The sequence below is a fragment of the Bison bison genome, unplaced genomic scaffold (genome assembly GCF_000754665.1).
Source record: "Bison bison bison isolate TAMUID 2011002044 unplaced genomic scaffold, Bison_UMD1.0 scf7180017864465, whole genome shotgun sequence".
NCBI lineage: Eukaryota > Metazoa > Chordata > Mammalia > Artiodactyla > Bovidae > Bison > Bison bison.
This window is the reverse complement of record NW_011495026.1, coordinates 5,856,515-5,875,139: the sequence shown is the minus strand read 5'-3', so window position 1 is coordinate 5,875,139 and position 18,625 is coordinate 5,856,515.

The following is an 18,625-nucleotide window of genomic DNA, read 5'->3' as shown; positions in this document are numbered from 1 at the left end:
AAAAAAAAAAAAAAAAAAACATGCCCCCCTGAGCCTGCACCACCTTTCCTGTGCTCTCATAGTCAGCTGCTTTGGCTGAGGTTCCTGAGATGAGTCCCAATAAACAGAACCTATCCAGGGGCACAGAATCTGGCCAACACATGGGGCATGCTTCCATCTCACATGAAAACTATTATACTTAGGGCTTTTTTCTCTTCTCTTCTTTCCAGGACATTCTCTCTCTTTTCAGACCAACTGTACCTTCTCTTTCATACTTATGTTACAATAGAATCTATGATATTTGTAGACAGAGGGACTAACACAGAAACATTAATATAAAGAGAGGGCACTACTTCTGACCAAAATTTCACCACTCTCTGTTACTTTGAGAGAGAGGGAAAAAACACACCCAAGTAAACATGAGTATTAATTGAAGACTTTAAATATGCTAGTTTCTGGGTCTAGTGCTATATACATATTTTATCTAACATCATCTTTCTGTTGGCTTTTACTCACTTTCCTATTACATAGAGTTAATTCAGCTTGAAAGTAGAAGTGTTAGTCACTCAGGTGTGTCCAACTCTATGTGACTGCATGGAGTATATATAGCCCACCAGGTCATCTGTCCATGGTAATTCCCAGGCAAGAGTATTGGAGTGGGTTGCCGTTCCCTTCTCCAGGGAATCTTCCTGACTCAGGGACTGAACTCAGGTCTCCCACATTGCAGGCAGATTCTTTACCAACTGAGCCACCAGAGAAGCTTGAGAAAGTTTAAAAAGAATTTATTTAGCAAATGTTGTTTATATACAAATGTGCTTGTTGAGTATAATTATGACTTCCATTGCTTTATCATGCGTATTCGTCATTCCTCCATTACAGAAAAATAACCCTTATTCATTCTCGGTGTTCTCCCTCTATAAAAACAATCATAGTTAAGTTTGCTCAGATATATATTTAACAAAATAGTTACTCATTGTCTGTATGTTTCACATTATACCTCCTTATCCCAGTGCTAAAGTGCTTCTTCCAGTTTACTCTGAGCTGTAATTTCTGGGGATAGTGAAATAAGATGTGCATCTCCAGCTAAATGTTTGTTATCCAAAGAGTTTAATATTTTTGGTTGGCCTCTTTAAAACTTTAAAAACAATGATGTGTAAGATTGCACAGTGATTCAAACATTTGGAACTGTTCCAAATCCAGGTGAACTTCAATCACTTTCTCCTTAATCCAAAACAGATGATTACATTGGCACATGTGAAATATGATGTATAGTTTAGTGCAAAAGAGCTAAAAGGGCTACGCAAATCATTATGATTTAAAACATGAAATTCTAACAGTATTTTACATATCATTCTCTATTTCAATATGAAAAATTATTGTAATACATTATTTTAAAAATGAAGACCACCAGAACATTAAAAAGAAAAAAATTAAATCCATCCTTCTTGGGTCTGTTTACCTGGCAGTCAAGGAAAGACTGACAATGAAGAAGTTATTTAAAGAAAATCAAAGATTTTTAAGTACCAGAAATGGGAAGGGAATTTCATGATGGTTATGCTAACTCATCACTGAAAGCCAGTTCTCTAGATAATATGAACTGTGTCCATCATACATATACACTAAGTTAAAATCCCCAGTTTTCATTGATTAGGAAAGTGTCTTCAGTCACATCCAGTAAGGGGATGGCAAACTGAGTGATTTGAATTTCATGGTCCTTGATAACCTTCAGATGACTAAGCAATTATGAGAAATAGTGTATCTGGGCTTTATGGCTTCTATATGAATATGGCTGTCAGCAGAAAATATGTCTTTCATAATAGGCATTTTTATCCTTTAATATCTTGAGATATTAAAAAAACTATTAATGATATATATCAAGAAGATTATAAAATGATTAAAAATACAAAATAGTGAATTTTCCAATGTAATGTATTACAAAGAAAAACTTAATTCCACAATATATTATTTTTATTACTATTACCAATGTTGATGCATTGCTAATTATTGTTACTAATCTTATAAATTTGGCGAAGGAAATGGCAACGCACTCCAGTATTCTTGCCTGGAGAATCCCATGAACAAAGGAGCCTGGTGGGCTCAGTCCATGGGGTCGCAAAGAGTCAGACACGACTGAGCAACTAACACACAGTCTTATAAATGAAAACACATAGAATTCCAGTCTTGTTCTAAAGAGTGGTAATCTTTGATTTTTTTTTTTTTTTCAAGTTCTAAATCTAAAAGACATCAGAGAAGAAATTGTGCCATCTCTTTGCATTCTTCCTGGAGTGGGATAATAGTTTAAAAATTGAACCTTATAAGATATTGATGGCTTATAGAAGATAAATATGTCAGAACTATACTCTCAAATGCTGATAAAAATTAATACTGAAAGTATATATATAGTTTTTTAGTTATTACTTAAGAGAGTCTTCTTCTTGAGCATCTACTGAGTACTCTGTTCCTATAATATTTACTTCTTTTAAAACACATTTTCTTCTCTATAATAATTTTCTCCACACCTATTTATTGACTAACATTCTCAAGGCTTAATATTGATCAGCTCAAGTTGCAGATTTACAACTTACAAGTGACTTACTTCACAAAATGGAACCCTCTGATGTAAAATATAGTAGTAATATTGAATGATTATCTCCCACTTACAAGTAATACCTAATCAAGATATAATATTAAAATGATATATGATACTCTTTCTTGAATTCTAGCTTTCATTAAGCTAATGATGTGCTATTATTTTAAACTTAGTATTTAAATTATAAATAGTATTTTAAATTTATTCAGACACTCTGCCAACAGTAGCTTTTCTTCTCTGTATATATCAAAACAGCTCTTTATGCCATTGTTCTCTTTAATTTTACTAAATGAAAAAAATGCTTTATGAGTGTGTTGGAGGAAGATTGTGGAGTAGGACATGCGCTCATCTTCTGTGAGAACTTCAAAATTACAACTAGCTGCTGAACAACTGTCTACAGGAGAATGTTGGATCCCACCATAAAAAGATACCCCACATCTAAGGGCAAAGGAGAAGGCCCAGCAAGACGGTAGGAAGGGCGAAATCAGGATTAGAATCAAACCCCATACCTGCCAGAGACACTTGAAGGGCTCAAACAAACCTTGCATGCACCAGGACCCAGAGCCTCCACAGAGACTGAGCCAGACCTGTGTTTGAGTGTCTCCTGTGGAGGTACAGTTCAGCAGTGGCCTGCCACGGGCGCAGGGCTCTGGGTACAGCAGACTTGGGTATGGCATAAGCCTTCCTGGAGGAGGTCACCATTAATCCCACCATAGAGCCACCAGTGTAAGTAAGTGTAAGTGTTGGGGGACTTACACAGGTTGGGAAAACAGTCTCTTGGAGGGCACAAACAAAACCTTCTGCGCACCAAGACCCAGGAGAAAGGAGCTGTAACCCGTAAAAGAGACTGACCTGGACTTGACCATGAGTGCCCAGGAATCTCTGGCAGAGATGTGAGTTGGAAGTGGCCTGCTGCAGAGTCCCAGACACTCAGTGTAGCAGTGCATGCCTGGGACCTTTTGAAAGAGGTCACCGTTTTCCTCATTACCTCCACCATAGTTTGGCCTCAGGTCAAATGACAAGGAAGGAACACAGCCCACCCATCTACAGAAATTTGGATTAAAGATTTACTGAGCATGGCCACACTCATCAGAACAAGACCCAGTTTCCTCCTCAGTCTCTCCCATCAAGAAGCTTCCATAAGCTTCTTACACTTATCCATCAGAGGGCCAAAGGATGAAAATCACAATCACAGAAAATTAACCAAACTCATGATATGGACCACTGCCTTGTCTAACCCAAAGAAACCATGAGCCATGCCATGGAGGGCCACTCAAGATGGACAGGTCATGGTGGAGAGTTCTGACAAAACATGGTCCACTGGAGAAGGGAATGGCAAACCACTTCAGTATTCATGCCTTGAGAACCCCATGAACAGTCAGTTCAGTCGCTCAGTCAGGTCTGACTCTCTGCAACCCCATGGACTATAGCATGCCAGGCCTCCCTGTCCATCAACAACTCCCAGAGTTTACTCAAACTCATGTCCATTGAGTCAGTGATACCTTCCAACCATCTCATCCTCTGTGGTCCCCCACTCCTCCCGCCTTCAATCTTTCCCAGCATCAGGGTTTTTTCCAGCGAGTCAGATGTTCACATCAGGTTGCCAAGTATTGGAGTTTCAGCTTCAGCATCAGCCCTTCCAATGAATAATCAGGACCGATTTCCTTTAGGGTGGACTGGTTGGATCTCCTTGCAGTCCAAGGGACTCTCAAGAGTCTTCTCAAATACCAAAGTTCAAAAGCATCAATTCTTTGGTGCACAGCTTTCTTTATAGTACAGTTCTCACATCCATACATGACCACTGGAAAAACTATAGCCTTGATTAGACAGACCTTTGTTGGCAAAGTGATGCCTCTGCTTTTTAATATGCTGTCTAGGTTAGTGATAACTTTTCTTCCAAGGAGCAAATATCTTTTAATTTCATGGCTGTGGTCACCATCTGCAGTGATTTTGGAGTCCCCCAAAATAAAGTCTGTCACTGTTCCCCATCTATTTGCCATGAAGTGATGAAACCAGATGCCATGATCTTAGTTCTCTCATCTTAGTTTCCATGAACAGTATGAAAAGGCAAAAAGATAGGACACTGAAAGATGAAATTCTGACATCAATAGGTGCCCAATAGGCTACTCGAGATCAGTGGAGAAATAACTCCAGAAAGAAAGAAGAGACAGAGCCAAAGCAAAAACACCACCCAGTTGTGGATGTGACTGGTGAAGGAAGTAAAATCTGATGCTGTAAAGAACAATATTGCATAGGAACCTGGAATATTAAGGCTAAGAATCAAAGCAAATTGCAAGTGGTCAAACAGGAGATGGCAAGAGTGAACATTGACATTTTAGGAATCAGTGAACTAAAATGGACTGGAATGGGCAAATTTAACTCAGATAACCATTATACATACTACTGTGGGCAAGAACACCTTAGAAAAAATGGAGTAGCCATCACAGTTAAAAAGAGTCCAATATGCAGTACTTGGATGCAATCTCAAAAACGACAGAGAGATCTCTGTTCGTTTAAAAGTCAAACCATTCAATACTTCAGTAATCCAAGTCTATGCCCCACCAGTAATGCTTAAGAAGCTGAAGTTGAATGGTTCTATGAAGACCTACAAGACCTTCTAGAACTAACACCCCAAAAAGATATCCTTTACATTATACGGGACTGGAATGAAAAAATAGGAAGTCAAGAGATACCTGGAGTAACAGGCAAATTTGGCATTGAAGTACAAAATGAAGGAGCTCCAAGGCTAACAGTTTTGCCAAGAGAATGCACTGGTCATAGCAAACACCCTCTGCCAAGAACACAAGCAAGGACTCGATACATGGACATCACCAGATGGTCAATACCAAAATCAGATTGGAAGGAGAAGCTCTCTACAGTCAACAGAAACAAGACTGGGAGCTGACGGTGGCTCAGATCATGAACTCCTTATTGCCGAATTCAGAATTAAATTGAAGAAAGTAGAGAAAACTACTAGACCATTCAGGTATGACCTAAATCAAATCCCTTACAAGTATACAGTAGAAGTGACAAATAGATACAAGGGATTAGATTTGATAGACAGAATGCCTGAAGAACTATGGATGGAGGTTCGTGACATTGTACAGGAGGCAGTGATCAAGAACACCCCCAAGAAAAAGAAAGGCAAAATGGTTTTCTGAGGAGGCCTTACAAAGAGCTGAGAAAAGAAGAGAAGCTAAAGGCAAAGGAGAAAAGGAAGGATATACCCATTTGAATGCAGAGTTCCAAAGAATAGCGGGGAGAGATAAGAAAACCTTCTTCAGTGATCAATGAAGAGAAATAGAGGAAAACAGTAGAATGGAAAGATTAGAGATCTCATTAAGAAAATTAAATATACCAAGAGAACATTTCATGCAAAGATGGGCACAATAAAGGACAGACTAACAGAAGCAAAAGATATTAAAAAGAGGTGGCAAGAATACACAGAAGAATTATACAAAAAAGATCTTTATGACCCAGATAATCACTATGGTGTGATCACTCATGTAGAACCAGGCATTCTGGAATGAGAGGTCAATTGGGCCTTAGGAAGCATCACTATGAACAAAGCTAATGGAGGTGATGGAATTCCAGTTGAGCTATTTCAACTCCTAAAAGATGATGCTGTGAAAGTGCTGCACTCAATATGCCAGCAAATTTGGAAAACTCAGCAGTGAACAGGACTGGAAAAGGTCAGTTTTCATTCCAATCCCAAAGACAGGCAATGCCAAAGAATGCTTAAACCAGCGCACAGTAGTACTCATCTCACATGTTAACAAAGTAATGTTCAAAATTCTCCTAGCCAGGCTTCACCAGCACGTGAACAGTTAACTTCCAGATGTTCAAGCTGGATTTAGAAAAGGCAGAGGAACCAGAGATCAAATTGCCAACACCCACTGGATCATCAAAAAAGCAAGAGAGTTCGAGAAAAATATCTACCTTTACTTTATTGACTATGCCAATGCTTTTGACTGTGTACATCACAACAAACTGTGGAAAATTCTTAAAGAGATGGGAAAACCAGACCACCTGACCTGCCTCCTGAGAAATTTGTATTCAGGACAAGAAGTAACAGTTAGAACTGGACATGGAAAAACAGAGTTGTTCCAAATCAGGAAAGGAGTACATCAAGGCTGTATATTGTCACCCTGCTTATTTAACTATATGCAGATTACACCATGGGAAATGCCAGGCTGGATGAAGCACATATTGGAATCAAGATTGCTGGGAGAAATATCAATTACTTCAGATCCGCAGATGACCCCACCCTTATGACAGAAAGTGAATAAGAACTAAAGAGCCTTTTGATGAAAGTGAAAAAAGAGAGTGAAAAAGTTGGCTTAAAACTCAACATTCAGAAAACTAAGATCATGACATTTGGTCCCATCATTTCATGGCAAATAGATGGGGATATAATGAAAACCATGGCAGACTTTATTTTTTTGGCCTCCAAAATCACTGTAGATGGTGACTGTAGCCATGAAATTAAAAGAGAGTTGCTCCTTGAAAGAAAAACTATGACCAACCTAGACAGCATATTAAAAAGCAGACATATTACTTTGCCAACAAAAGTCCATTTTATCAAAGCTATGGTTTTTCCAATAGTCATGTATGGATTTGAGTTGGAGTATAATGAAATCTGAGTGCTGATGAATTGATGCTTTTGGATTGTGGTGTTGGAAAAGACTCTTGAGAGTCCCTTGCAAGGAGATCTAACCAGTCCATCCTAAAGGAAATCAGTCCTGAATATTCATTGGAAGGACTGATGCTGAATCTGAAACTCCAATACTTTGGCCACCTGATGTGAAGAGCTGACTCATTTGAAAAGATCCTGATGCTGGGAAAGATTGAAGGTGGGAAGACAAGCGGACGACGGAGGATGAGATGGTTGGATGGCATCACCTACTCAACGGACATGAGTTTGAGTAAGCTCCGGGAGTTGGTGACAGACAGGGAGGTCTGGCATGCTGCAGTTCATGGGTTCAGAAAGAGTTGGACATGACTGAGTGACTGAACTGAACTGAAATTAAAATGACATAAACTGCCTACATTTTCTTCTAGGACTTTTATGGTTTAGGGTCTACACTTAAGTCTGTAATCCATTTTGAGCTTGTTTTTGTATATAAGACAGTGGTCTAGTTTCATTTTTTTGTCCAGTTTTCCCAATACTATTTAATGAAGAGATTATCTCTTCCTAATTGTATATTCTTGCCTACTTTGTCACAGATTCATTGACCAAAATGTGTGAGTTTATTTCTGGGCTCTCTGTTCTGTACCATCCATCTATGTGTCTCTTTGTGAGCCAGTACCATCCTGTTTTGATTCTATGATTTTGAGTATTTTATATATGAAGCCCTAAGCTGCCATATTAGTTTCTAACTATAGTTTCCCCTTTACAATTTTGTCCAAACTACTCTTTTTTACATATGGGTTTCGTACACTGGGGAGCTTCCCTCATAGCTTAGCTGATAAAGAATCTGCCTGCAGTGCAAGAGACCCCAGTTCGATTCCTGGGTTGGGAAGATCCCCTGGAGAAGGGAAAGGCTGTCCACTCCAGTATTCTGGCCTGGAGAATTCCATGGACTACAGTCCATGGGGTCGCAAAGAGTCGGACACGACTGAACGACTTTCACTTTCACTTAGTACACTGAAATATTTTCTAGTCTGTTCCTCTCCCTCTGAAGGTGTAATGCGCAGAAGAGAATACAATATTTGAATGTGTTCTGACAAGTGAAGAGGACAAGAATATCATCTTTCCTCTTCTCTGAACTGTAATTCTACCATATAACATGCAGCTTATTCATATTAAGTTTATTATAAACTAAAATCCCTGTGTAGTTATTAAATCAACATCTGCTCATATGTCTATCATTTTCTACTAAGATTTTGAGTGTTTAAACCAAAATTCAGTTTTATCTTGTAACATTTGTTCCATTACCCCAGGCTATCAAACATCTTGAGATGCATATATTTCTCCTTTAAGTCCATCTACAATGTTGTTTTTATTAAATATCTTAATAAATGCTTTAAAGAAGCCAGATATACCATAAGTTCTGCATTTGATATCCTATAAATTTTTAAAATCTACCCATATTGAGGGCTGATTTTTACTACTCATCACTTCTTCCTGTGGGATTGAGTGAAATGACTCTTTAATAGTTCACTATTGATAAAGTAAACATTTAGATTTCAGTTGTGTAGAATGGCTTGTCTTAATAATCCAGAATGTCTACTTGGCCATTCTTCTCCTTGTCCTTAATGCCTCTTCAAGGTTTTCTAGAAATCCTAATAATTGAAAAATTGTTCTTGAAAAACCATTGTCTTAAAACTTCTTCCCTTTAATTAAAACATATTTTTGAAAAGTAAGCATAGTAATAACACTAATAGTTTTAAAGCACAATATATTTAAAGAAAACATTTTTATACCTGTAATTTATTTTTTCTCTATTTTGAATCTTTACGTAAATACTTGCCTTCATTCCTTCTTATTTAATCCCAAGTGGAAATGATTCCTGTTTTAGGAGAAACACTACAGTATTTATTTATTTTTTTCATCTAACTATAAATCTGCTTTTGGAAACAAAAGTATTTGTGATTTTCTACCTTCTTTTTTACAGAAGACACTTGCAGGAAAACATTACCAGGTGAAATAAAATTACTGCACTTTGTCTTCCTGTTCTAACATCTTTTTTTCCGCCATACTTCTTTCCACACAGGGTTAACAAGAAGAGATTATAGAATAACAGTCAGCTTCTGTGATGATGTTTGCAAAGAACAGTGAGTTTTTTTTTTCTATGTTGCTGTTTTTAAATGATAAACTTTTCTTCTATCAGCTGTTTTCTTCTTGTTAGAAATTTTCTACATTCCTTGTTACATATCTGTCTATAAACCTGAAAAATTTACATCTGTTTGCCTCTGACATAACTGTGTTCTCAAGGAAGTTAATTTTTGCCAAAGTGACATCCACAGACCACTTCATAGAACATAAATCTTTTCACCAGGGAACAAACTCAAATCTGGCTTAATTTCCTCTGTTCTATACTGTTTAAAAAAGCTAATGGGAATATTTAAAGATTTTCTTGATTTGAATGCCAAATGTGTATTTGTGTAGGATATACATGGGCTTCCTTGGTAGCTCAGCTGGTAAAGAATCCACCTGTAATGCAGGAGGATAAAGGATAAAGTGAAGTTGCTCAGTCGTGTCCAACTCTTTGAAACTCTGTGGACTGTAGCCTACCAGGATCCTCAGTTCATGGGATTCTCCAGGCGAGAATAGTGGAGTGGGTTGCCATTTCCTTCTCTAGGGGATCTTCCTGACCCAGGGATCGAACATGGGTCTCCTGCATTGCAGGCAGATGCTTTAACCTTTGAGCCACCAGGGAAGCATAATGCAGGAGACTCCAGTTCAATTCCTGGGTCAGGAAAAATTGGCTAAGTCCAGTATTCTTGGGCTTCCCTGGTGGCTCGGTTAGTCAAGAATCTGCCTGCAATGCTAGAGACCTGGTTTCAATCCCCGGATTAGGAAGATCCCCTGGAGAAAGGAATAGCTACCCACTCCAGTATTCTGGCCTGGAGAATTCCATGGACAGAAGAACCTGGCATGGGGTTCATGGGGTTATAAAGAGTCTGACACAACTGAGAGACTTTCACTTTCATGATATACATATTACCTACCTCACACCTGTTCCCTATTTAAGCAATTATGAGATATTAGGTAAAACAGATCTATAGCCACTGGGGTTCATCAATAGCCTCTATTGCCAATATAGGGCTTTTAAGCTTTTATTTTTCCTGGGTACCTCTGTGCATCAAAACTTAGTAAAATATCCCAAATGAGTTCACTTGCCAGACCCCACTTGCATCTTGGCACCCTCTTCCCAAATTAGAACACACTTTTTATTTTTTTTCTAGAACACACTTTTTAAAATCAATTCTCAAGCACCTTTGCAGTAACACCCCTCTTGTTTTCTTATCTACTTCACTTACCATTAGTATTCAAATATATTTTCCAATAATATTTCTAACTATTGACTCTTCTCTAACACCAAAAAGAAAAAAAAAAACAAATCCCAAATGGTATTCCTAAGACAAAACTAAGTTCCCCTGGAGAAGGGAATGGCCACCCACTCCAGTATTCTTGCCTGGAGAATCCCTTGGGCAGAGGAGCCTAGCATGCTACAGTCCATAGGGTCGCAAAGGGTCAGACATGATTTAATCAACTTATCACACTAGGCAAAACTAACTTTATTAGGTTTGCTAAATATTACTTTGACAGATATTCATATTTATTTTCTTATCTGAGAGATTTTTGAGTTCATGTTAGGTGAGGAAATGATCGTAATTGTGCAGAGCTTATACTGCAGTAGATTTAAATTGGTGGTCAGAGTGAGACAAGATATTTTCTGAAGCAAGCAGCTAAATTATTTTCACTTGGTTGCAGCACTGGACAAAATCCTATGGACAGAAACTATATCCAGCCTCATTGTTGCTTAATATACTAGATTGGTTTCAATTCTCAGTATGTCCACTCCCAAAGCCATTTTAATGTCTATTTATTTTTTTGATGTGTTCTTTTCCATACATACAGTCATCTTTCCTAATCTGTGCAGAGCGGGGAGGATTCATTGGTTTCAGGACCCCTGTGGATAACAAAATTCAAGCAGACAGTCAAGTCCTTTATATAAACTAGCATGGTAGGCATATAACTGATTCATGTGCTCTCATATACTTTAAAACATCTCTAGATGGCCAGTAATACTAATACAATGTAAATATTACGTGAATAGTTGTGAACACAATGTCAATGCTATGTAGACAGCTGCCAGGGCATAGCAAATTTAAGTTTTGCTTTTTGGAACTTTTTGAAAATTTGCTTTGAACATTTTCAATCCATAGTTGGTTGAATCCTCAGATGTGAAGCCTTCAGATATGGAATTCTGACTGTATAAATATAAATTCTTATCCTTGAATTTAGCCTCTATCAATGCCATTGCTTTATTTATAGTTTCATATTCAGAACCCAGAGTTTATAGTGGTATATGGTATGTGTTCAATTCAATATTCCGTTGAATAAATCACATCTGAAATTTATAATAGAAGATATTTTATTTACTTGCTATAGAATGAATGGCATAAGAATTAAAAGCATGTGCTAAAAATAATTTAAATATTTTTTTTTAATTAACTGTTTTCTTTAGGATTATATTTAACTTGTAAAATTAACTTATTAAGTAAGTCAGTAAGATGGAGACCTTATTTCAATGTATACGTGTATAACAAAGAAATGACCTAGAATACATTTGACTAGGATGACTTCCAAAGGTGACTTCCCTGAGTAAGTGAAATATGTGAGCTGCAACTTCAAATATGAATGGAGCTTACCTGGGCAATGTGAAAATACACTGTAGACAAAAGGACAATCAATGTAATTTACATTGTAAGTTGAGTCATATCATGATAACAAATCAAAGAAATCCATTGTTACTAGAGATAAAGAACAAAGGAGAGATGGATTTAAAATGATGCTGAAGAGGTGGGCAGTGGTCAAGCCATGCAAGGTTTTGAAGGCCATGTTAAAGAATTGTCAGCCTTTATCCTAAAAGCAGTGTGAACCCATGGCTATATTATAAATAGGGGTGTGTTTTGAGAAATTTATTCAGGCTGCTCTGTGGAGAATGGATTTGTCAGGAGTGATCATAAATATAGGATGGACACTTGGAATCTATTTAGGTGATCAAGATGAAATGATGGCAATTGATTTAGGTAGTGACAATAGTAATAGAAGTAAATAGATTTGAGAAATATTTTAAGAGTAAAATAGGTAAAAGGGGACAACAGAGGATGAGATGGTTGGATGGCATCACCGATTCGATGGACATGAGTTTGAGGAAGCTCTGGGAGTTGGTGATGGACAGGGAAGCCTGGCGTGCTGCAGTCCATGGGGTCACAAAGAGTTGGACATGACTGAGCAACTGAACTGAACTGAAAATAGGTAGAAATTTCTATCAGTATGGCGTATGAAGGGAAAGGAGACATCAAAGATTTGTGGAACTGCATGATTGTTGATTTCTTTACCCGAGCATAAAAACAATGGGTCAGATTGGTTTTGGGTAATTATCCCAAACTTAGTCTTGCACACATTATTCCTGGGGAAACGTGCAAGCAGAAATGACAAAGAAGAAGTGTTTATTTATATAATTGGTGTTTCCACTAAATTCTGGTCCAGGTATATATTTGTCAGTAGTGACTCTGTATTTGTTGTTGTTTCAGTCACTAAGTCATATCCGTCTCTCTGTGACCCGTGGACTGCAGCACCCCAGGCTTCCCTTCCCTGCCCTTCACTATCTCTGGAGTTTGCTCAAATTCATGTCCATTGAGTCAGTGATGCTATCTAACCATCTCATCCTCTGCCACGCTCTTCCTCTTTTGCATTCAATATTCCTCAGCATCAAGATCTTTTCAAATGAGTCTGCAATGACTTTGTATTTGTGGTGGTTGTTCAGTCATTCAGTAGTATCTGACTCTTTGCAACCCTGTCCTTCACCATCTCCCAGAGCTTGCTCAAACTCATGTCCATTGAGTCAGTGATGCCGTCTAATCATCTAGTCCTCTGTTATCCCTTTCTCCTCCCACTTCAATCTGTCCCAGCAATAGGGTCTTTTCAAATGAGTCTTTGACTTTTATATAACTTTGTATAACACATTATAAATGTGAGTAAAATCACCAAAGTAAAAATAAATAATAAAAAGAACCATATAGAACTTCTAATCTTAAGGACCAGAGAAGTTTGAGCTAGCAAAAGAGGCATAGAAGGAGACCTAGAAATGTAGAGAGAAAACCAGGAGAACATTATGTCCTGGAAGACAGTGAGAAAACAAAAAGTCTGCATTATGAAAGTTGCTGAAAGTTAACTACATTGAGTGAGAACTGAAATGCAATTAGATTTAGAAATATGGAAGTCATTGGTGACCTCTGCTGTTAATAAACCAACCTTAAATTTGATCATCATTGAAAAAGAGAAATGTAGATACATGTCATTAGACATTTGTTGAAACCCACAGGACTTAACAATACTTAGAATGATCCCTAATGTAAACTATGGATGTTGGTTGATAATATGTTGAAAAAGGTTCATGGGCTGTAATAAATGTAGCAATCCAAGGTGTGATCTTGATAGTACAAGAGACTGTTCAATAAATGGTTAGAGAATATATGAAATTGTTTTTCCACTTAATTTTTCTGTGAACAAACTGCTTTAAATACCAAGTGTATTTTTAACAAAATTTATTACAAAACAAACATTTACAACAAATATAAATATTTATCTGGTAGTTCTTACAGTTAAAACCCATCAGAAAAATTACTTTTTTAACTCAACATTTCCCAAGTGTATTTTACTACTAGACTCATTTTAATATAACATCGCATTATATATCTTGGGACTCAGATTCTCTGTAATGTTTTCTGTGAAATATTGGGTTTGAATATAACAGTGGTAAAGAAAATATATGGAAATCTTCTGTGTATTTTACTCTATGTCTTAAATTTCACATTTTCTGTGATTAAAAAGTGATAGAAAATACTTTTTAAACAGGCATAAAAATAATTTGACTTAAAGAAAGGAACAACAATAAATCAAAAGTAGAACATACTCCTATTTTGACTCAATGTCATTAGTCTTACTGGTAAAACAAGCGTCTGTAGTTCTCCTATGGAACTGAGAGAATTTGATTCTGCTTTTCTCTAACCCACCCCAACACACAGACCCACAATTACCATATTGAATATAATCACTATTTCAGATCTTTGTCAGAACCTATTGTGCTTCTCTGGTGGACCTGCCTGACTTTATAGAAACTTGCTTCCTTTTTGTAACTCTCTGCTGACATGTGCCTGCTTCTTTTGACTTTACCTCCTGCCACTCAGTCTCAGCTTAGTCTGAATCCCTGGCACTTCAATCACCCTGTCCATTTGGTCTTTGTTTTCTGTTTCTTCCCACTCTATTTGGAAATCTTGCTGATGACCTCAGACTAAGCACTTGGATTTTACGCCCTGTTTGCTCCTTTCCTGTTGCCACGGGAGTCATTAGACTTGGAGCACGTCATCTCTCTCTGGAGTTACAGTATCTGTTTTCTAACCTCCTGGGTTTGGGTCTGTGCCTGCCAGACATTCACTGTCTTCAAGGTCATTCCAGTTGGACTCTTGATCTTGGCTTTCACTGGTCTGCCCCAGCTGGCTCTGTGACAGTTTCCAATAGTTAGCAGACATGAAAGAAGGCCTTCCTTTCCTGTCACAGCTTTAAGTAAGTCAAGTATAACACTTCCTACAAACTCACAGGACCTTGTTCAATGCAGTTCAATACTGTTTTCAAATGAGCACTTTCTCTGTTAGGTCTTCTCGTAATATCTATTTCTCCTCACCACACTCTCTATTCTCCTTCCTTACTGTATTTGTCTCCACTGCATATACTATATAATATACTTACTTATTTAACATGTTGTCTCCCTCCTACTGCTGGGACATGAACGTCATTAATACAGGGCTTTTTCTGTTTTTCTCACTGATAGGTCTCTCAGTCTGGAAGAGTACATGGTTCATAGTAAGACACTTAATAAATATATAATATATAAATGGATACATGAATGAAAATGAGTAAACTCTTGGTAGGACAGACAAAGTGGGAGTAATAAAACTGCAACTAACAATTTCCATTTCCGGTAGGTATACTAAGACTGGTCCACTGTGGTATTCTCTAAATAGTTGGGAATTTGCACTCTGGGCATTCATGTCTGCAATAATCTCACTGTTTACTAGCAGGGAAACCAAAGTTAAGTTTACCTTACACAATCCTAAAAGCAAAATGAATAGCTTTTTAAAAGTACAGATTTCAATAAACTTACTGACACTTAAAAGGCAGGCATGGCTTACTCTTTCCATTAGTTACTTTATGAGACAGAAATCACATTGCTCAGTGATTCCTAACCTTAAATCGCTTAAAAAAAAAAAATTGCATTTTTCATCATTCATCTATTTTATGCCTTTTGTAACTAAAATATGTTTTATTCTCATTGAAAATTTAAAGTTTGGAATCTCCCAGTTGAGAGGAATGATCATACACTTGCATTTATATTGGATGTTGGAATGGCAATTAATGGTGAAGTGAAAGCATTAGTAGCTCAGTCATGTCCAACTCTTTGTAACCCCGTGAACTGTAGCCTAATAGGCTCCTATGTCCATGGGAATCTCCAGGCAAGAATACTGGAGGGGGTAGCCATTCCCTTCTCCAGGGGATCTTCCTGACCCAGGGATCAAACCTGAGTTTTCTGCATTACAGGCAGATTCTTTATTACATCTGAGCTACCAGGAAAGCTAAAAATATGTTTTATTCTCAGTGAAATTTTAAAATTTGGAATCTTGCAGTTGAGAAGAATGATCGTTTCTCCTCCCACTGTATGATAATTGGATTGTTTTCACTTTTTGGCTATTAGAGATAAACTATGAGCGTTCATGCCCAAGTTTTTGTGTGAATATAAGTTTTCAGTTCTTTGGGATTGTTGTAAATAGCAATATTGCCGGATCATGTGATAATTTTATGTTTTGTTTTATTTAAAAAATTATTTTCTGTATTGGCTATGCCATTTTACATTCTACAGCAATACATAAGTGATCTAGTTTCTCTGCAATGTCACTGATATGTATTATTGTCATTATTTAGCCTTTGTGATAGGCATGTAGAGACAGCTCATAGTGGCTTCAATTTACATTTGCAAATAAATAATAAAGCTGACCATTTCCTGTATTTATTTGACATCCATGTATCCTCCTCATTGAAATGAAAAGTTTGTGCCTTTTACTCATTTTGTAAAGAGCTTGCTTATTTATTTTTACTGTTTAGTTTTAAGAGTTCTTTATGTATTCTAGAAACTAGTCCTTGGTCTAATACGGAGTTTGAAAATATTTTCTCCCAGTAGGCAACTTGTTTATCATGCTCTTAACAAGGTCTTTTGCAAAACAAAAGTCTTAAATTCTGACAAAGTCTGATTTATCATTATTCCCTTTTACGGGTTGTGCTTTTTGTGTCAAGTTTAAGAGCACTTTCCTTAGCTTCATATATTGAAATTTTTTCCTAAAATATTTATAGTTCTGTGTTTTAAGTCTACAAACCATTTTGGGTTAAATTTAATGTAAAATGTGAGATTTAGCTCAAGATCTTTTTCTGTTTTTGATTATTTTTGATCTGAATGTGAAAATGAAAATCACTCAGTACTGTCCAACTCTTTGCAACCCTGTGGACTATACAGTCCATGGAATTCTCCAGGCCAGAATACAGAAATGGGTAGCCTTTCCCTTCTCCAGGGGATCTTCCCAACCCAGGGATCGAACCCAGGTCTCCCACATTGCAGGCAGTTTCTCTACCAGCTGCACCACCATAGAAGCCCGAGAAACCTGGAGTGAGTAGCCTATCTTTTCTCCAGCAGATCTTCCCGACCTAGGAATCCAATGGGGGTCTCCTGCAATGCAGGTAGATTCACCAACTGAGCTGTCAGGGAAGTCCATTTTTGATCTATGGATATCTAATTGCAACATCATCACATGTTGAAAAGGCTGTCTTTCTTCCATTGAAAGCCTTTTACATCTCTGTCAAGTTATCAGTTGGAAATATTTTTGTGGGCATGATTTTGAGTTACATATATTTTTTGTCATTAATCTTTGTGTTTTCTCTTCCACAGTAACAGACTAAAATGACTGATGTAGCCACCTGACATAAAGGAAGAATGGTTCCTCTTCCCTCATTCTTCTTTAAAAGATTGTTTTAGCTGCTCTAGGACTTGTGGTTTTCCATGTATTAATACATGTTAGAAGAAATTTGTCTATGTCTAAAAGAATCCTTGTTGAGCTATTGATAAGAATTATAGTCATCCTTGATATCAATTTGAGAATTGATATCTTTAGTATATTTAGTCTTCCAATCCATGAACATAACATCAGTTTATTTAGATCTACTCTGATACCTTTATAAGCATTTTATATTTGGCAGCATACAGATTCTGTACATGCTTTGTTAACTTCCTAGGTATTTCTTTTATTTGTAGCAATTTTAAATGATGTTGTGAATCTTTTTTTTTTTGGTTCCACACGTGCAGTGTTACTATATAAAAATATTTATTTTATTTTTTGCATTGATCTTGTATTTGTCACTGTCAAAGTAGTCTTAGTTCTGTTGTAGATTCTTGGGATTTTCTATGTAGACAGTCATGTCATTCTAAAACAGTGAACATTTTCTTCCTTTTAATCTGTGATTTTTTTCTTGCCTTTTTGCAGTGGTTAGAATGTCTAGTAGCATCTTGAATAGGATAACAAGAACAGATTTTATTGCTTTGTTCCTGATCTTTGTCTTTCACCATTAATCTGGTGTTAGCTCTGATGATTTTGTAGATGGTATGTCAAATTGAGACAGTTCTTTACTAAACTTGCTAAAATTTTAATTTTTGCATGAATAGATGTTATATTTGTTTATGATTTTTTTCCTCTTTACCCTGTTGTTTTGTTTGTTGGTGGTGGGTTTTTTTTCCCCCCCTCTGGCTGCACTATGTGGCTTGTGGGATCCTAGTTCCCTGACCAGGGATTGAGCCTAGGCCCTCAGCAGTGAAAGAATGGAGTTCTAACCATTGGATCATTAGGGAATTCTCTTTACTCTGTTAATATGATAGGTTGCATTATATGATTTTCTAATATTGAGCCAGGCTTCCATAATAGAAGTAAGTCCTATTTTCTTGTTGTGTATAATTATTTTTATACATTGTTTGTTTTGATTTTTTCATGTTTTTCTTAATTTTTGTGTCTAAATTTATGCAGATATTAGTCCATAGTTGTCTTCATTTTTTACTGCCTTTCTCTAGTTTTATTATCACGACAACACTAACACAATAAAAATTAGTTAAGAAGTGTTCCTTTCTCTTCTATTTTCTAGAAGAGATTAAAAAAATTGACACTTTTCCAGTGAATGGTAAATTATGTACTGAAATAGAATTTGGTATTCAGTTTGGTATTATTGAA